This window comes from Aethalodelphis obliquidens, unplaced genomic scaffold (genome assembly GCF_003676395.1).
Source record: "Aethalodelphis obliquidens isolate GAN/ISIS:26980383/991018 unplaced genomic scaffold, ASM367639v1 scaffold23, whole genome shotgun sequence".
Classification (NCBI taxonomy): Eukaryota; Metazoa; Chordata; class Mammalia; order Artiodactyla; family Delphinidae; genus Aethalodelphis; species Aethalodelphis obliquidens.
In genome coordinates, this window is record NW_020837967.1 from 8,730,665 (window position 1) to 8,751,699 (window position 21,035).

At 46.8% G+C, this 21,035-nt stretch overlaps 1 long non-coding RNA gene across 1 annotated transcript; it reads left to right on the plus strand.

Moving 5' to 3' along the window:
• Positions 1 to 16,012: 16,012 nt before the first annotated feature.
• LOC113628303 (uncharacterized) lies at positions 16,013 to 16,761 on the plus strand. The gene is made up of 2 exons (XR_003435979.1): positions 16,013 to 16,118; positions 16,246 to 16,761. It is a non-coding gene; the product is annotated as an uncharacterized LOC113628303 (long non-coding RNA).
• The last annotated feature ends 4,274 nt before the right edge of the window (positions 16,762 to 21,035 follow it).

The window sequence follows — 21,035 nt, forward strand, 5'->3', positions numbered from 1 at the left end:
CCGCGGCGGAGGAGCGCCCGCGCCCGCGCGACTGCGGCCGCCCGGCCCGGCTCACCCCGCCGCCGCCATGGCAGGCGCCGCGCAGCCGCCTCCGCTTCCCGGTCGGCCCGGCTCCGCGCCGGCGGCCGCAAGCGGTTCCGGTTCAGGGGGCGCGGCCGCTCGGGACGCGGGGACGCGGGAACTCGGGGACGCGGGGCGAACGCGGGCGGCGGGAACGCGGACAGCCGTGGACGGCGGGAACGCTGGCAGCGGGGAGGAGCAGCGCCGGGCCTGGGCGTGGGCGGCCGCGGGGACTCTGGGCCCGGCCCTCCCGGCCCCGCCCTCCGCGCCGTTTCTCGCCCCGCCCCCCGCGCCCTCAGCGCCCCGCCCCCCGGCACCGCCCCGCCCTCTGCCCTGGAAGCGGATGCGCTACCGAGGAGGGGGCGCTACCGAGGAGGGGGCCCTCCCGCGGGCGCGGGCAGCGCGGCGGCGTCGCGAGGGACCGGTGCGGGGAAGAGAGGTTCGTGCGGCGCCTGGGCCTCGGGGTAGGGGCCGCGGGGCGGCTCCGGGCTGAGCGGGGGCGGTGGGGTGGAGCGGAGTGAGGGGCTTTTTTTCTCTTTTATGCGCTGAGAGGCAGCTGGGCAGGGTGGGGGCGCTCTCCTGTCCTGAGCCGCCTGTCGTCTGCCCGGAATGCACCTTGGGCCCGGGCGGCGCCGCGCTCCCCGCAGGTTACCGTCAGATCCGTTCAGTAGTGCCTGCTCTCCTGTTCCCCCGATCTCGTGGGCCTTGCGTGTGGGGACTCTGGAGGGTGGTCCCCGCTCCTCCACCCCCAGTGCATCGCTGCACCTTCGCCTGTCGGGGGGACAAAGTAAGGCGGCAGAAACAACCCTCCCACCTTTTCCAGGTGGCCAGGGCAGGCGTGCTGAGGGGAGACGCGGGGACAGAATGCTTTGAACAGGAGAAACCTGGCGCAACCCATTTTCCATATGAGGAAACTGAGGTACAGAGACACGAAGTGTTAGTGACGGACGCAGGTACTAACTGGGAAGAAAAGTAAGGGAACTAATACCCAGCATCAGCAATGTGTGTACATCTTGCCAAAGGCAGTGTAAGCATGATTTTGTCTAATTCTGGACGACTTTAACCTTTTTTTAACTTGTGCTCCCCCCGGTCTCTCAGTAATGTTTATTACATTTATTAGTCTGTATTTTTAAAAGTTCCATGCTCTGAACTGTATTATTGCCATTTGTTGGGTTAAGTGGTGGGTGTCCTTGTCCTGAGTTGGCCTGCTGGTCCCCTCTGCAACCATGACTGTACTGTAACGGGGATTGATGGGCGGCCAAAGGTAAGACAGTTTACATCCCACCCCCTTACCTGTGAGGTCGATTCTGGTATCATCACTCTTTCCTTTTTGTATGTGCCGGAATGGCCTCCCCCTCCTCAGAAGAGATTTGCTGAATAAACTGGGAGCTAGTACTCTTAGAACAGGGTGCGGTCCCAGAAGGAACAGAGATTGTATCTGTTAGTAGCCCCAGATGACCCGCCTTTTGGTCATAAAAATAGTCCCCAAGAAATTAGGCAACAGGTAGATCGTGTGGTTTGAGACGTATTGGTACCAGGAAAGGCAAAGCATGTTCCCCCAATAGAAATAGAGGAAAAGCCTGGGGGAAAATACCCTTGGCAGAGGTACTATCCTTTAAAGCCTGAGGTCTGGAGGCAGGGGAAGGGGTGGGGATGGGGGCCAACTGCTGCTCACCAAATTCCTAGAACCTGGGCTCATTTGGCCCTGCTAGTCCACTTCTCTAATTCTCCCCATCCAAAAGCCTCCCGGGGATACGGTGATACTGGTTGGTGCAAGACTTAAAAGCAGTGCATGAGGCAGTCATCCATCCCATTCACCCAATGGTGCCAAACCTGTACACCGTACTCAAATGCCAGGGGGTGCTCAATACTTCTCTGTGTTAGACCTCAAGGATGTATTTTTCTGTATCCCCCTACATCCAGACTCCCAGTACCTTTTTGCCTTTGAATGGAAGGAACTTGACACCCGGGAAGCTATTCACTACACTTGGACAGTGCTTCCACAGGGCCTTCGGGACAGCTGCTGTCTTTTTGGAAATGCGATAGGAAAAGAACTGAGGGAACTGAGCCTGAAAAATGGAACTCTGTTACAGTATGTTGATGACCTATTAATAAGGTCCTAAGGTCCTTTACCTAAAAAAGGTGAAGCAAGATTCAGATCAGAATACTGTTAAGGTCCTAAATTTCCTGGCAGAAAGGGGATATAAAGTCTCCCCAACAAAGACTCAGATTTCACAGCAAGAGGTTCAATATTTAGGGTTTGTTTTGACCCCCATCGCATGAGCCCTGGCCATAAATCAGAAAACAGCCATTAATGCATTACCATTGCCAACCACAAAGAGACAGCTCGGAGGCTTTCTCAGAATGGCTGGGTTCTGCCGTATCTGAATTCCAGATTATGGCCTTATAATCAAAGCCCTACAGGAAGCTCTAAAGGGAGAAGAAAGGGAACCCCTCTAATGGAGTAGGGACCACCAGTGGGACTTTGAGACCCTAAAGATTGAGTTGAGTAGGGCACCAGCACTAGGGCTTCCAAATTTAGACAAACCCTTCACCCTATCGATGAGAGGTCAGGGATAGCACTAGGAGTCCTGACCCAAAAGCTGGGAGCAGATCAAAGGCCAGTGGTTTACTTTTCAAAACAACTGGACTCAGCCCCGAGATGCCCCAGCTGCCTACAGGTGGTGGCAGCCACGGCCCTACTGGTCAGTGAGCCTTCTGAGCTCACCGTGGGACAACACCTAGATGCATCAACTCTTCATCAGGTGCAATCTGTGTTAGAAGCCAAAGGACACCATTGGTTAACCAGGGGAAAGTTAGCAAAATATCAGCCTCTCCTGATGGATACCCCTGATATTACTTTAAAGGTGTGCCAAGCCTTAAACCCAGCAACTCCTCTCACAGCTGTCGAAAATGGAGATTTATTGCATCAGTGTACAGAGACAATAGAACAAACTTATTCCAGCAGATCCAGTCTCCTAGATGAACCCCTTGACAACCCTGAGGCTGAACGGTTCACTGATGGGAGTAGTTTTATAGAGATGGGAACCCGAATGGCAGGATGCTATAGTTAGCTTAAATGAAATCATAGAAGCCAAGGCCCCACCACCCCAGACTTCAGCCCAGAAAAATATTTTTACTGATTCTAAATATGGATTCCATGTACTACACGCTCATGCTGCCATTTGGAGAGAGAGAGAGGAATGTTAACTGCTAGAAATTCTTCCATAAAACCTAAAGATTTAATCTTGGCTCTTTCAGAAGCAGTGCAGCTCCCGACCCAGGTGGCAGTAATTCACTGTAAGGGCCATCAGAAGGACGGGTCCTTTATAAGCCAAGGAAATAACAAAGCTGATCAGGCCACAAAACAGGCAGTTCCGTTGCAAGAGCCTGACCAAATCATGGCCCTAATGATTGGCCCCCCTGAACTCCCTGGCCTGCCCCAGTATTCCCCACAGGAACAAGAGAATGCTGAAAAATGGGGCTATAAGAAAGAAAGCACAGGCTGGTATATAAAGGATGACAAGTTTCTTATCCCTGGGGCCCAAGAAAGGAGGCTCATTAAGGGTTTACATGGTGCCACGTACTGTGGGGGGAATACACTGTGGGACTTGATACAAAGGACCTTTTCAGGAAAGGGGCTCAAAGGAACAATAAAATGAGTGACCCTTGCCTGTGATTTGTGTGCCCATAATAATCCGCAGGCCCATCCAATGCCTCCTTCATTACTCAAGCCACTTCAACCCCGTGGGACATACCTGGGGGAAGACTTGACAATTAAACTTCACCCAAATGCCCCCACAGTCAGGATATAAATATATTCCTGTGCCTGTCAGTACTTTTATAGGATGGGTGGAAGCCTTCCCCACTCAATCTGAAAAGACCACTGAAGTCTGTAAGTCCCTCTTAAATAAGAAACGATTCCTCGGTTTGGGCTTCTAAAATCCCTCCAGAGCAATAATCGGCCCTCCCTCATAGCGAACATCACCCAAGGCCTATCGACCGCCTTGGAATTAGCTACAATCTGCACACCTCTTGGCACCTCCAATCTTCAGGAAAAGTAGACAAAATGAACCATACTTTAAAGAAAACCTTAACAAAACTTTGCCAAGAGATTCATGAGCCTTGGACCAACCTGCTTCTTATTGCACTCCTCAGGGTTCACATAGCCCCCAGGAGTCTCCTGAAGCTTAGACCATTTGAAGTGACCTATGAGACGCCCTTCCTTACCACTGGTATGAGGAAGTGAGCCAGAGGCTACAGTGTGTTATTAACCGGGGACAGGTGCAAAAGGCAATCTTGGACTAAGCCAAGAAGGCACTGCCAGGTCCCACTAGGGATAAAACAGAAGGGGCAGCCCCTCCACAAATTAACTTCAGGGTCCAGGTTCTTCTTAAAACTTGGAAGGAGGGATCCCCTGGAGATCAACTGTTACCAAAATGAAAGGGCCCCTGTAGAGTAATTTTAGCCACCCCCACTGCCATTAAACTACAAGGAATACCTAGTTAGGTACATTTATCTAGATTAAAACTCTTGCCTCCCAAAACCCCACAGGCCACAACAGAAGGATACACCTGTGAGCCAGTAGAAGGCCTGAGATACTTACTCAAAAACCGAGCACCACTAACAGATGAGTAAAGGGGGATGTGGTAGGCTGGACTTCTATTTGCTTACTTTGTTATAGTTTTGCTCACATCTTACCGGTTTGCTCAACCACCCCCACTGAAAAAGCAACTCTTTTGTCCCTCCTGGGTCTAGAAGACCAGAACCAATGACGGAGTGGAAAACATGGGCACTTCTCTTGGCCCTTCTCCTAAAGAGGGGCTGGGGAGAAAATAATAAGGGAAGGGGAACCTGGAGAGAAAACTCAGTCGTCAACTATTCCAGCATTTTGGCCTCAGGAAAAAATCTCTCTAATTGTTGGATCTGTCATCCTCTCACACAAGAGGGGGTTTCTCGGTTCCGGTTTGTGCCTGTAGATGAGGACATTAATCTCATCCGGACTTCTGAACCCATTAGGAGCACGCCGCTTCTCATAGTGGAACTCGAAGATCATGATGATATCGGGTGTGTAGAGCTTACAGACCCTTGGAACCAAACCGGTCTCTGGATCAAGCGGCCCCTTCTCTGCACAGGGCAAGGAAAACCCTGTTGCCCCTGCCAGACAGATACCTGCCTTACTGATACGGGACGCTCGCTCTCTATTTATCCTATGTCATTTTCCACTTCAAGCTCCTCATGCACTCCTAACCAGACTCATTGGTGTGTAGACCCATCTCTGCTCTCCCCAGGGACCCAACCCAACACCTCTTGTACGCACTGGAAGGGAACAGCAGCCCCTTCCTGGAGGCTCACCTATCAGACCCCATCTGCCTTCAGTGACGAGGAGGGAATAGAGGAAAACTCAGAACTAGATGGAGGACCACTAGACGGAGGGCCCCTGTCCCCCAGATGCAATAATGCACCTAGCTGGGGTTCCCTTTTACGTCGATAGTTTAATTCCACTTCACCCCACCAAGCTTGCACCCCCACTGGACATCTGTTCCTCTGTGGTCCACCCCAAAATAAACTACCCTTCGAAGGGAACCCAAATTCCTCCTTCTCCTGGCCTCTCCGAGCAATGGCCTATCCATGCTTAGACAATGTTCACTTCCGGGGAGAATGCACTTTGGGACGACTGGGCCCTAAAGGACAAGGTGCCACCATATGTAATAATGCCACCTCTCAAAACAGACATAGCTGGGTACTCAGACTAATCCTGGCAGGAATTGGGGTGGCCATAGGAGTGGCCGCCCCTGGGGCGTTTTTCCCTATCACAAAACAACCTTAAGAAACCCACACAGGCCATGGAGAACCTGGCCTCAAAAACTGGTGATGGGAATTCCCTAGTGGTTAGGACTCAGTGATTTCATTGCCGAGGGCACGGGTTCAATCCCTGGTCACGGAACTAAGGTCCGGAAAACCTCACTCGGCGCAGCCCAAAAAAAAAAAAATGGTGATGCCTTTAAGGGGCCTCCAGGAGTCCCTAGATTACTTAGACAATGTTGTGTTTGACAGTAGGTTAACCCTGGATTATCTTCTGGCTGAACAAGAGGGTGTCTATGCAGTAATTAACAAAACTTGCAGTACATACATCAACAACTTGGGGGAAGTTGAACTAAATATTCAGGAAATTTATGAACAAGCTAAGTGGTTACTTGGGTTCAGCTACCCCACTGCCCAAACTATATGGGACTCAATTAAAGGTTACATCCCTAGCATTACTTGGTTCCTGCGTCTCCTGGGCCCTCTAGTGGCAGTAGTTCTTCTGTTATTGTTCAGACCCTGCCTGTTTAATCTTTTAGTTAGATTTGTGTCTTCCAGGCTTCAGCAGTTCCAAGTGAGGTTCATGGTGGCCCAGGGATTTCAACCCGTTCCATTAGAAGGTGACCCATGTCCCTTTAGGTCCTTGGAACAGTCATCAAGGGACTTCTACACCTCTAGGGTAGGCTAGGGTCTGTGGCCCCTGTTCAGCAGGAAGTGGCTCCAGAAGAAGAGATGTTTGGCCCCTTGACCCTTAAGAATAATGGGTGTAGGGCTTCCCTGGTGGCATAGTGGTTAAGAATCCGCCTGCCAACGCAGAGGACACAGGTTCAAGCCCTGGTCTGGGAAGGTCTCACATGCCATGGAGCAACTAAGCCTATGCACCACGACTACTGAGCCTGCGCTCTAGAGCCCGCAAGCCACAACTACTGAGCCCATGTGCCACAACTACTGAAGCCTATGTGCCTAGAGCCTGTGCTCCACAACAAGACGAGCCACTGCAATGAGAAGCCCGCACACCACAACAGAGAGTAGCCCCCACTCACTGCAACTAGAGAAAGCCTGTGTGCAGCAACGAAGACCCAACGCAGCCAAAAATAAATAAATAAAATAAGTAAATTTTTTTAAAAAAAGAATAATGGGTGTAGAATCCCTCAAGAGAGAATGAGATTGGCTGGGACCTAGAGTCATCTACCAGGACACTTGCACCTGGACAGCGCCTCCTTGAACAACAGGAAGCTGGCAACCATAAATGGACCAAGGGGTAAAGCTTCCTTAAGCAAAGGGATGCTGAAGGCCGTGAATCAACCACAAGTGATTAAAAACAACCTCATGCCTGTGCAGTAGGGGCAACGTTGACCGCTACACAACCTTCCTGGTGGCGGTAACGAGCAAGTCTGCCATTTTGAGGTGCCAGCACAGAAAGTGGGAAACTGCACATGATCTCTGTATATGGCACTGCCGAGAAGGATGGACAAACTGCCTAAGCCATGCCCCCTGTCTGGCCTGCAGATCCACCCCCACTGTCACCCCATCAGAGGACCCAGGGAGCTCTTTGTGAAGGAGTGGGCAAGGACACCTGGTGCTTGCTTTCACTTCCTTATGCTGCAGCACAAGACCCCATAAAGCCATGTCTGAAATTCTCATCTGGCCTCTTGTCAATTTCTATTGATTAAAGAGTCCAAGGGTGCTGGTTGGTAACACTTGGAATATAAATGATAGCAAAATGCTGATGCTGAGGAGATGAGGAAGGAAAGTTCTAAAGAACTGCAGCCCCAAAGAGGTGGGTAGGTAGCAAGCATATGAAATGATTCTCTTTATTAAGGCAGTTCTGACCCTCTTGCTTCCCAGGAAAGCTTGTAACATAATTGTAAGTCAGTGAATATTCAGATTTTCAGGGCTACAGTGCATGGGTAAGATGGCTGAAAATTGGGAGGGGGTTACCGTATTGTCTGTTCTGATTGCTGTTTTGTGATTTGAGTGTCGTATGAAAGGAAGCATCCAGTCATTACCATATGTGTGCAGCAGATCCATGCAGGCACATTAAATTTTTATTTAATCATAACAATTATATTAATGATACAGTTTGAAGGGCTTACAAGGATACACAGAATGGCACTTAGGAGACAGCATGACTGTCTGCAAGCTTCTCATGCTGACAGGTCATTGGCAGAACTAGATGGCAGTGTTAACCGAGAAAAGCATCTGGAGGAGGGGGCAGGGTAGCCACAGACTGTTGCCAAAGGATGGATAGCTACTGGTCTGCAGGGACTTTTCTGCACTCCCCCCACCTTTGATGTTCCCACCTTATTCCCCTTAGGAATGCACCTGTTGGGCTTATTCAGGAATATGACTTCTGGTCAGCACGCCTGGAGAAGAAAGATAAGTACGAAAGCCTTGCCAGTAATTTACCAGGGTGTCAACCCCACCCCACCCCTGCCAAAACACACACACACACACACACACACACACACACACACACACACGTCAAAATCCTCCAGGCAGAGATGCCTCCTGCTTGACACACAGTGACACTTTAGGAAAGGCTGCAGAAGCAGTGGGATGCCAAGATGGTAATGAAAGGTGTCATTTCTTGAACACCTTCCAAATACTAATTTTTTTTCACAAGCAAGCCCACCCTATTATTCCCCATTTTACAAATAAAGACACTTGAATTCTGATAATTAAACCTGTGGAAGGTCAGACTACTGAGAAATGGCCTAAGTGGGGATCTAGTCCATGAGGTCCCCTCTTAGCTGCATCTACCCCACCCCCCTCCTGCCCCCCCTCCAGGAATCACTGAACCGGAGGAGAGCAGGGAAGCAGACTGGAATAATGAGGGAAGGAATCTGCAGACGTTTTGAGTAGAAAAGAGACTCACTCTAGTGAGTCTAGCTTGTCTTCTTTCTTTTTGAAGGAGTTTGGGAGTGACTGCTTAGGACTAGTTCTAGACTTGAAGAGAGGGGAGCCTTGTTATTTCTGTGGGTCCAGCCCTCCCGACCAACGGCAACAAGGTTGAAGAGAAGCATTATTCAGAAAAAACTTGTGCCTTTAGCCACAGTATCTACCATGATGTATCACTTGGGATTCTGAATGCAGGGACACTTCCTCCGTATGGATCGAGCTGAGGTTTGGGGCTGGAAGGGGAGAGGGAAGGTGAGCACTGCAGCCTGAGACCCCGTCCTCGAACACTCAGCTTTAGAAAACATCCAGCTGGATCGACTCAATCACACCCTGCTCTTTGAGCAGAAAGAAGCATTGGGGAATTATGTTTCTTCATCTCCATAATCGCTATATAAGGTTTTGGTTGTAGAGAGGTGCATTTGGAACTCGGGTGAATAGCTAAGTCAGTGCTCTTCAAACTTTTTAGCTATGGCAGCTTTTTTTTTTTAACAAGGTTTTGAAAGGAATCACAGTATTTAAAACATTAGCAATATCACTATTAGCTTAAACAATTTATAAATATCTACTTATAAAAATAAATCATTGAGAATAGCCTAGCTTGATTGAATCAGGGAGAGTGTAATTACAGTCTCTTCAGCCATACTTGTATCTTTGAAATATGAACCAATCACTTGCACAACTCCCTGAATCACCTCCTAGAAGACAGAAAACGCTGAGCCAAGTTAACTCAGGAAATGGACCTTTGGTCAAAAGAAGGAAAATGGCTAAAAGCTTGGACCAAATACCTGCTTAGACTATATCTGCTCTTTCTTTATCACCTGGTAGCCAGTTTCCTGTGTCAGTCACTCTGGCATTTGTAAGGCAGATGTGGAGTAACCAAGACCCTTCGTTGTGCCACCAGTGCTCTTCCTGTCACCTTCTTATTCTCCAATGACCCCCCCCCAAATTAGGCCCCCAGAATACTCAGTGGTAACCAGCTACGGGGAAGTATTGACTGATAGCAACTTGACTTTGACCAACATAAGTGATTCATTTATCCATAGAACATTTCTTGTACGTACCAAGCCAGGGACCTTGGGGATGCAAAAATGGATAAAATAGAGCTCTCACCCTAGAGAAACTCATAGTCCAGTAAGGTAAACAGTCAAAAGAACAGGTTTAGAACATCTCAAGTGATTGCAGTCACTTAGTGGTAAAATCTGAATACTTTCATTGCGTGTGGATACACCTAAATTCCACTATGAGAGATTTATTCCTATGAAGTAAAGAATTATATCCAGAGATCCTGTCAGAGTGAAAACTCCCATAAGCAATTAAAGATGGCTAGTAGACTGAAACACTAATGCCAAGCCTTTCGGACCAGAAATACCTGCCAGATTCTGAGGTCGTGCTCCCACTCAGCAGAGAAGAATGCTGCAGTGAGGAAAGGAGAGGGAGGAGACAGCACCGTGCCACACAGTTCCTATCCATGAGCAAAACCTGTGTTTATGGGACAAATAACGAAGCAGGGACAGCCATAGTTGCTGGGTATCTGGGCGAAGGCCCACGTGGGAACTGATTCATCTATCTTCCTCACCACTGAAAATTCATCTGTCCCCAGGCTAACCAGCCTTGAGTCCAGTCTCTCTCTTGCCAAACTATCGTCTTTATCCCTCCTACTCACCAAGAATAAAAATGGTAAGTGTATGTGGATCTCTGAGAATTAGGATGTCCTCTGGACAAGGCAGATTCCAGCACCTCACAAGTCAGGCGTAGGTCAGGTTGGGAGAGGCTGCATCCCTACCCAGTGTCCATTCTCCCGTCTCCCTTAGTACAGGGCCCTTCACCTTGTGAGGAACACAGTCTGCCCAACTCAGAGCCCACAGCTGGCCACGCGACCAAGTCCAGCCAAAGATGTGAGTGGAATCTTCCAGGCGAGTGCTCTGAAAAGGCTCCCTCCTTTTTTCTTTTTGGAATGGGGCTGGAATTCTAGAGCATGCACTTTTAAGTACCAGGTGACCTTAAAGAGGGAAGCCTTGACCTAAGATCATGTCCCTGTGCTCTTTTGCATGAGAGAAATAAACTGTTATATAAGCCACTGTTGGGAAGGAGCCGTGGTTCGGGAAGATCCCACATGCCGTGGAGCAACTAAGCCCATGTGCCACAACCAGTGAGCCCATGCGCCACAACCAGTGAACCCATGCGCCACAACTACTGAAGCCCGCATGCCTAGAGCCCGTGCTCCGCAACGAGAAGCCACCGTAATGAGAAGCCCACGCACCACAATGAAGAGTAGCCCCCACTCACCACAACTAGAGAAAGCCTGCGCACAGCAACGAAGACCCAAGGGAGCCAAAAATAAATAAATAAATAAATTTATTTTTTTTTTTTTGCGGTATGCGGGCCTCTCACTGTTGTGGCCTCTCCCGCCGCGGAGCACAGGCTCCGGACGCGCAGGCTCAGCGGCCATGGCTCACGGGCCCAGCCGCTCCGCGGCATGTGGGATCTTCCCAGACCGGGGCACGAACCCGCATCCCCTGCATTGGCAGGCGGACTCTCAACCACTGCGCCACCAGGGAAGCCCAATAAATTTATTTTTTAAAAAAAGAAAAGAGATATACTATAAGCCACTGTTATTTTGAACTCCTAAGTTATATGCAGCTAAACCTAATCCTGATATGGCCAGGATTTGATATTACTCTTTGATTGGAGTTCCATGTATTCATGTTGACAATTTTCACTGATTGGTCCCCAGATAATAAGGGACTCTGACCTAGAACTGTGGGGTAGTCTTATATGCTTGGCTCCCCATAGTAGAATCCTGGTTGGAGTGGGAAGATGCAGTAGGCAGGCTCTGGAGCCAAGGTAGGATTTTGGTGGCAAAGGGAATTTTTTTTTCAGCTGCGCCCTGCAGCTTGTGGGATCTTGGTTCCCTGACCAGGGATTGAACCCAGGCCCAGGCAGTGAAAGTGCTGAGTCCCAACCACTGGACTACCAGGGAATTCCCAGCAAAAGGAACTTATTCCTCTAAAAGGCAGATTAGTCCCCAGAGAAATTAAAAGAATTAAATAGCTGATACATTATTTTAATATAGCACTCCTTCAGCATCCGCAGAACTAGAGCCGAGGGTTCCTGTGAGTAGGAAACTCCATGAATAGACCCTGGTATATATGCTCAAGAGCCACCTGGTCCAGGAAATTGATTCTTTCCCGTTCAAAACCTTTTTTTTCTTCTGGACCTCCCTTCATGACTCCCCTACTAACTACTTGGGAAGGGAGTCTGAAGATCATTTCTGCCACTTTGTACTCCTCCCAGCACAGGCCAGAAGGCTCTTTAGTCCCATGTGGCTGGCCTTGGGGTGTTGGCAGGGGATTCACTGTCTCCCAGTAGCTGGGTACTTCCACATACCTTTATCTTGGTTAACTGGCCTCAGTTCAGACCCTGTTCCAACACCGAAAACCCAGCAGCATTTTCTTTTAATTAATTAATTTATTTTTGGCTGCGTTGGGTCTTCATTGCTACGCGCAGGCTTTCTCCAGTTGCGGTGAGTGGGGGCTACTCTTGGTTGCGGTGCGCGGGCTTCTCATTGCGGTGGCTTCTCTTGTGGTGGAGCACGGGCTCTAGGCACGTGGGCTTCAGTAGTTGTGGCTCGCAGGCTTCAGTAGTTGTGGCACACGGGCTCTAGAGCACAGGCTCAGTAGTTGTGGTGCACGGGCTTAATTGCTTCACGGTATGTGGGATCTTCCCAGACCAGGCTGGAACCCGTGTCCCCTGCATTGGCAGGCGGATTCTTAACCACTGTGCCACCAGGGAAGCCCCCCAGCAGCATTTTTAAAGTAAAACAAGGATAGTTGATGAGTTGTGTAAACTTATTGTCTCTACCTCACATTTTTAGCCTCCAAGAAACTCAAAACACCCTGCAACTATAGTTCGACATTCAAATAGGCCTGGGGTCCCCAGGAGCAGCGAGGTGGATGCTGCCGAAGTGGGCAGTCTTGTCACCACCTTGCTTAAAATCTGTCAACAGCCTCTCACTGGTTTTAGAATAAAAACTCCACTCCCCCTGACCTTCAAGCCCACCCTCCCTCCAGTCCATCAGAACTTCTCAGAACTCACTCCTTGCCTGCCATTCCCACCTCTCACTTTACTCACGACCGCATCCCCCAAAACCCTCTTCCTCCTCCCCTGCCCCAGCTCCACATGTTTATAATTCTTCAGGCCCAGCACAAACACTGTTTTTTCTCAAGCCCTCATGATGCTGGAGATCATAAACTCACATAGATTTCATCTAAAACCACTTTTCCTACTTTTTTATGTTTGTTTTTTTTTGTGCATTCATTTGCTTGATCCTGCCTACTGAACTGTAAGCTTCTAAAGGGTACCCATGCTTCCCAGACTCTTCGATGTGCTCACCAGGCGCCTGGCATCTAAGAGGCACCCCAGGACTATATGTTACCTGTAGGAGGTTAGACAAGAACCAAAACAGGCTCCTTTTTCACCCCCTCAGTCTCCTGGTACTCTTCTTTCTCTCCTTTATTCTCAGCAACAGAAGGACAGGGAATTATTTGGGGACAGGGGAGGTTACTAGCGATGACTGTAAAAAGCTAGAGTTGTCATGGATAATTCCCTTTGATTATATGTTGAAATTTTTGAGAAAATATCTTTCTCATTCTCTGCATTGTGAAGCTTCTGATATTTATAGAGATCTTTTGGAAATCAATAGTGTTTTTTACCTTTAATGCTTTCTCTCGAATGTAATTAACCAGGAAAAGGGCCCTTGTGACATGGAGTTGTACTTCTCAGAGCCTAGCTCTGACTGCATTAGGAAGAAAAACATCAGAGTGAAAGTATAATTCATTAAGTTGTCTACTTCAAAGGCAGAAATCAGAATTCCACAGCTCAGGTTGCCATGCCTTATGTCTTCTTTTTTTCTTTTAAACCTGAAAGCAGCCAGATCCTCCAGAAGAAAAATGTGTATGCCGTGTGTGTGTGTGCGTGCGCCCACCTGCGTGTGTGTGTGTGTGTGTGTGTGTGTGTGCTTGCAAGTGGCACATATGTACTAATAAGCCATATTTCTTCAGTTGACCACTTTTGCCAGTTTGTCCCAAACAGTGGTTTGCCCCTGTCTAGAGATACTTTTTTGGGGGGGTGGCCACACCGCACGGCTTGTGGTATCTTAATTCCCGGACCAGGGATTGAACGTGGGCCCTCAGCAGTGAAAGTGCCGAGTCCTAACCACTGGACCCCAGGGCGTTTCCTGGAGATACGTTTTATTATTCCCACTGGGGAGGGACTGTACTGCATCTAGTGGGTAGAAGCCAGAGATGCAGCTAAACATCCTACAGTGTGCAAGACAGCCTCCACGGCAAGAACCGTACAGCCCACAATGGCAGTAGTGCCAAGGTTGAGAAGCTCTGTCTAAATCTGCCAGTTATTCACTTCAAATATGTCATTCATTCCTTCCTTGAGAACACACTTTTCATAGTCTCTGAAAGAAAATAACAGCAATTACTATCAAGAACTCATTACCTAGTTTAGCTTTCCACTGAAAACTGTGTAAGAGGAAAAGTAACATATTTTCAATAAAAAGACTGTTAATCTCAAAACACTTCTTAAGTGTGAAAAGACATTTTCTTATTATGTGAGTACCTACATAATATCCTCAATCTTGCCTCTTAGCCTACAAAGCCTAAAGATTTAATATCTGGCCCTTTACCAAAAAAAAGAAAAGCTCCTAATCTAGAAGACTGTGGATGTTCTGAAATTTGCTAGGAAACCTCCTTAAAAGTGGCGCTGAAGGACTGCTGGCTGGGGAAAGTTTGCTTACGTGTGAAGTCTGATTAGTCCGATTTAGCAAACAAAGCCCATCTACAGTTACATTATTTAATCAAAACAGAATTGGGGACTTCCCTGGCAGTCCAGTGGTGAAGACTCCGAGCTTTCACTGCAGGGGGTGCAGGTTCGATCCCTGATTGTGGAATTAATATCCCACATGTTGCTCATGGCCAAAAGTAAAAAATTTAAAAAATAGAATTGGACTTGAAGCTACATTTATCTGCTATAAACCTAACACTGTACAATTTAGTTTCAGCAAAGAACACCATCTGTCTCACATCAACATTGCCAGTTTGAATTTTTGTTAGTTTTACAGTTTTGTTTGTATCCTATTTGTACATCATGCTTTGACTTAAGACATCCATGTCATGGAAACAGTGGAGTGTCCAGAAGAGGCTGTATCAGGCAGAGCAGACCTGGACAGAAGTCTGGTCTTCCCTCTTCAAATGCAGGGCTCTTAAACTTAATATGCACTGAACCACCCAGAAGTGTTTCACATTCAGCCTCCCAAACTTTTCTCCCAAAGAGAAACATGCGTTGATGGTTCCTATAGTCACAGCTTTGTTCTGGCCTTTGCTTTAGACCCCAAGAGGATCTTTCACAAAGCTCCAAGGCAATCTTCTCTATAAGAGATCCCCACCATGAGTTAGGAAGAAAGGGAGCCCACTCTACCTTAGAATTCATTGTTACTATAAATCCTAAACTGCACTTGTTTGCAGAATATTCTAGAATACAGCAGTGCCTTGAGCTATTTCATTTGTAACCAACTAGCAGTAATTCAGGTTTAAAGATACAACTACTAAACAAGGGAACTTCCAGTTAAAAAAGAAAATATGGCTAAGATTCATTCTCTATCAATCTAGTTAATTTTTAAGAAGCTTTAAATAACATAAACAATCTCAGTAGTCCTAGATTTTAGTGATTTTCTGAAATATTCACCGCAGGTTCAAACATACATGCAAAAGCCCTTGCTTCATTGCCTGCAAAACCGATAAATATTTTCATTTTAGATAAAAGTCAGTAGTCCAGCACAGGCTTCATGGTTAGTATAGACTCTGTACTACTGAAAAAAAGTCTCAGTGCCAGGTGCCAAAAACCTAGTGTCTCTAAAAAAGGCTTTCAAAAACCAAGTCGCCTTAAGTTCAGGCCACTTCCTAAGCTAACATTGCTGAGGAAACCAGGGTATTAATCTGTGACTTTGACTGACTATGTTACACAAGCTACCCTCCAGACCCCACAGCCCACTGCCCATTAAGACGTAAGACATTTATTATAAACAAAAGCTTTTTCTAGGAAGGGGAAGATTTTTAGACTGGACAATGACAGGACCAAGGCTCACCTGGTAGCGAAAAGCTCCAGGGCAGGAAATCCCAGCTCAACTCCTGACGTGGATGTGACTGAAGGGGGCTTGGGTTCACCATCCAGTTTCCTCACCATGAACCTGGAATGACAACACACCCGACTTCACAAAGGAGCCAGGACGTGGGACGAACAAAGTGACAGCAGCATTTTCCCAATTCAAGATGGGAAAGCATAAAGTAACTATACTCCAATAAAGATTAAAAAAAAAAAATGGGAAAGCATAACTTCATCGTGTGTGATGTCCCCACGCACCTTTCAGTGACCCTCTGCCATTTAAACTATCAGTTACTTATTTATTCTCAGTCTCAGCACCTTCTGTTCAGATCCCTTTGGGTTCCCTAACCTCGGCTTTGGTCTCTGGTGGTGAACCCCGACCCAGCTTTCCGACAGACATTTCTCCTGCCTCCCAGCTCACCTCCATCCCCAGCGCCCTGGCGTGGCTTGCACAGACTCACCACCATGCGTCTGCAGCCCGCCTCTGGACAAGCCTGCCAGCCCACCAGCTATCAGCGGGATGGCCCACTGGTTCTTGCCCGGGATGAAGGGCACATCTCTCCCTGACCCCCCCCTTCCTCCCGTGTGCAACCCACATGCTGTAATAATGCCCCTTGTGAGTCATAACTAGGTCACGACCCTCCTCAGGCCATATGTCACCTCCTCACTTCTTTCAGATCCCTGGTGCTCTGTATGTAAGAGAGTTCAATATACACCACCAAATGGTAATTATTTGTTAGACCTGTCATTTTCCAGTGGTTTGGAGAATGTTTTCCTAGCTCAGTGGATTCCCTCTTTCCTTAATCAATAAACGTTTCATGACCATACAAACACCATTAGCTGAAATTATTATTTTGGTTTAGTATACATCATTACATCATGATTTAAATTTGAAAAGGCCTCTGTATGATTATTATACGTGGAAACAGCGACATCTCACTAATGTGGCATTATAGGAAGGGGTCAAGGCCATAAAAGTGAACTTCCTGGATAAATGAAAATGACCTCCTTAAGGACCAAGCCCTTGGAAAAATTTCACAATTTTTAATGGAACTCTTTGTTTTGGAAATCATTCTAAAATTAAACACTTCAATACTTACATAATTATCAATGGATTTTTTCTTACATAACTACCAATGGTTTAAGGATGCCTGCCTCCTTATACAATGGAAATCGAACATAATTTAACTTTTTCATTATATTCCAGATCACCATTAAGAGTATCCATTATTGAATATTGTAATAATCCAGTGCTAGTTTTGCTTCTTGTAATTCTTGTCATTCAACGTTAGATTGCCAGACGACACTTCATGCTACTGTTTTACCTGCTGGTCCCTTCTAATTCATTGCTTCTAATCTGCTCCAGACCAGCACACCAGGAAATCAAACTTAGGAGTCAGAAACGTGTTTGGGCACTGCTGGTGGGAATGTAAAATGGTGCAGCTGCTATAGAAACTAGTATGGTGGTTCCCCCCAGAATAAAAATAGAATTATCATATGATTCAGCAATCCCACTTCTGGGTATATACCCCCCAAAAATTGAAAGCAGGGTCTCAAAGAGACTTTTGTACACTCCTGTTCACAGCAGCATTATTCACAATAGCCAAAAGGTGGAAGCAACCTAAGGGTTCATCAGCAAATGAATGGGTAAACAAAATGTGGTGTACACCTACAATGGAATATTATTCAGCTTTAAAAAGGCTGAATTTTCCCTCAGAGTCCCTACATTGTCCTGGAAAGAGTGAGTTTTCTTCCCTCTTGGTCATGACCTGTGCGTGTCATGACCCACCCCTCACCCTGGCCCCTCCCTCTCTCTGGTCCCGGGATGGTCAGAAGAAGAGAGAAGGGTATTTAGTAGTGGGAGATGGAGTAAGAGGAAAAACCAGCTCAAGGGGACGGGCAGGGGAGGGCTAACAGCCCCCCCATCCCCTCGTTTGTGCCAGGCAGGACAGCTAGGTCAGTGGTCCTGTGCATGTGTATATATTATGACCCCATTTTACATATGAGGGAAATGAGGCCCATTTCCAAATGCCAAAAATGAGTGAAGTAAGAGAAACAAAGACACCGTTGTGAGTTCACTATTCTCAGATTATATCCTTCCTAATTTTTTTTACGGCTGGGGAGGGACAGGTGGGGGAAGGTTAAAAAAAAAGTAAGGAAGGAAATTCTGACACATGCTACACATGAATGAACCTTGAGGACATTGTACCAAGTAAAATAAGCCAGTCACAAAAAGACAAATACCGTATGATTCCAAGTATATGAGGCACCTGGGAAGTCAAACTCATAGAGACAGGGCTTGGGTGGGGGTATTGGTTGCCATGGGGTGGGGAGAGGGGCAAATGGGGAGCTGGGTACAGAGTTTCAATTCTGCAAGATGAGTTCCGGAGATGATTACACAACAATGTGAAAGTAATTAACACTACTCAACTGTACACTGAAAAATGGTTAAAATGGTAAATTTTATGTTATATGTATTTTAGCACAGTTAAAAATAAACTTTAAAAAAAGAGTTAGAAACATGCATTAATTCATTCAATAAACATTTCTTTTGTGCCTACTACATATCAGGCCTGTTCTTGATGCCAGGGCTAAGGGGCCTTCCAGCGTTTCCATTCCAGTGTATAGTATATAAGAGCACATGCACCTTTGCGGTCCACCTAATAAAGTGCACAACTGTAGGACACTGGTTTTCATAAAATAAATGATTTACCCAGAATGTCTGCAACCTGACCTATTTGGATGAAGACTGTATTTGAAATTTAAATATATTAATTTGAAAAGAGCATAATTTTTTTTTTTTTTTTTTTTTGGCCGCACCGCAAGGCATGCAGGATCTTAGTTCCCCAACCAGGGATCAAACCCGTGCCCCCTGCAGTGGAAGCGCGCAGTCCTAACCACTGGACCCCTAGGGAATTCCCATTATGACTAAAACTTTTAATTAATCTCTCGCCAACATCTTTTGGGTGTGTCTGCTTAGTTTTTCTTTCTGTTCTCGATTAAGGAATGGGATGGGAGAGACTGAATGTACACACAGACGATGGCCAGGCCATCCATAGCAATAGAGCTCTGCCCCACAACCTGCAGCCACCTGCCCGGGACACCAACCGCTCTTCCACAGTAACCAGCCCAGGAAGCCAGCCTCCTGTAAATCAGACTTGCAGGAAGCAAGATTGCTGTCTCTAGCAGCAAACCAGGAAGCTAAATAATAACTTTTGTAACAATTGGCCCCAAATGGCCAGGGCTTGATTAACAACTGACAGCCCTCCCTAAGTTTTGTTCCTGCTTCCAACTTAAAACCAACCAAAGAAAGCCAAATCTGCCCCCCTGACCAATCACTTAGGATGCCCAATTCTAGTTTATCCACCCTCACCTGCCCCCTGCCACCAGCCAGGCACACCGGAAGCCTTCCCTTTCTGCACCTTATAAGGCATTCCCACTCCTCTGCCCACCTTTGAGTCTCCACCAAAACGCAAGTGATAGTGGCTAGCTCCCTTACTATAGCAAACCCAGAAAAATGGCTTTTGCTTTTCTCATTTCATTGGTCTTCGATTATTTCTGCAGATGTTTACTGTATAAATGCAAAACGCTATTCAACCTTTTGCAGCACTTAATAACTACCAAAACATAACTGTTACACCCTAGGTTCCTAGCAAGATCACCAAACTCACCCATTACCTCTCACACCGGTTGCCATGGTTGCCACGACATGAACCAGCCATCCAGCACGTGCCATAATCACCACGTGCCTGCCCTCGATCAAATAGTTCTTTCATTATTACAGTGTTGAAATTGTTAACAATGGGTAATCATTTGAAAAATTCTTTTAGAACAATTCTTTGGCCATTTAGATTCTTCTACTGTACTTACTACAGTCACTGAGAAACAGAAAACATCTGTTTGTTCTAATGTTTGTGGACAGGTGGAATGGCCCCAGTAGATAACCCCCAAATAGTAGGGATGTTTATACATCCTACTTAAGAAGGTACATGTGTTCGTACTGCTTGCTGCACGACAGGCTAATACATTGAGACGAGTTGTCGGGGCAAGGAATAACTACTTTATTCAGAAAGCCAGCAGACAGGGAAGATGGTGGAGTGGTGTCCCAAAGAACAGCTTGCCTGAGTTAGAATTCAGGCTTCTTTTATACTTAAAGGGGAGGGAGTAAAGTTAGACACTTCCTGGTTTGGTAAATTCAATAAATATTTCTTTTGTGCCTACTACATATTAGGTCAGCCTCCAGAGGGGAGGTGTTACTTTTTTCCTCCCTGCAGTCATTCACAGGTGGGCCTGGTCAGCATGCTTCCTGGGAGCTAAACAAAGGTACTTGAGCTTAATGCTCATTACCTGGGAGGCAGGGTTCCCAGGGACGGGCCATTATGTATAATTTAAGCTTATAGGCAACACCCCTTTAGTGATTAACTTGTAATAGAACACAAAGTTTCTTCCCTATTACACAGGTTAGGAGCTATTTCTGTTTGCTTGGATCTAACTACTGGCTAAACATCAGGCGTTAGAAAGTACTTGATAAAGAGACTTCCCTGGTAGTCCAATGGTTAGGGTCTTTGCCTTCCAATGCAGGGGGTGCAGGTTCAATCCCCAGTCGGGGAGCTAAGATCCCATATGCCTCGTGGCCAGAAAACCAAAACATAAAACAGAAAGCAATATTGTAACAAATTCAGTAAAGACTTTAAAAATGGTCCACATCCAAAAAAACCTTAAAAAAAAAAAAGTACTTGATAAACCTGGCTTGACTGTCATGCTGAAGAATCGTAATGGGTATTATTTTTTAAATAGATGATGTACTTTTCTCCCTGTACCTCCAAGTATATGACCTCCCCCTATCCTGTTGGCGGCATCCATTTGTCTCAGGCAGGATTATGATTCTTATGGAAGGAAGGCAAAGAAAATACGTTATGTTTTTGCAGTCTAGTCTTTGCTTTTGAGAATTGTTAAGATCACAAACTTGCCAAACAGGCTTTCAAAGAGACAGGACTTTCTAAATCCCAAATGCTCCATCTTTGTATTTCCAGGAGCAAATAGGGCTGGCCCGTAGATCATTACAAGGGCATAAATTTTAACTCAGATGATCATTTGAA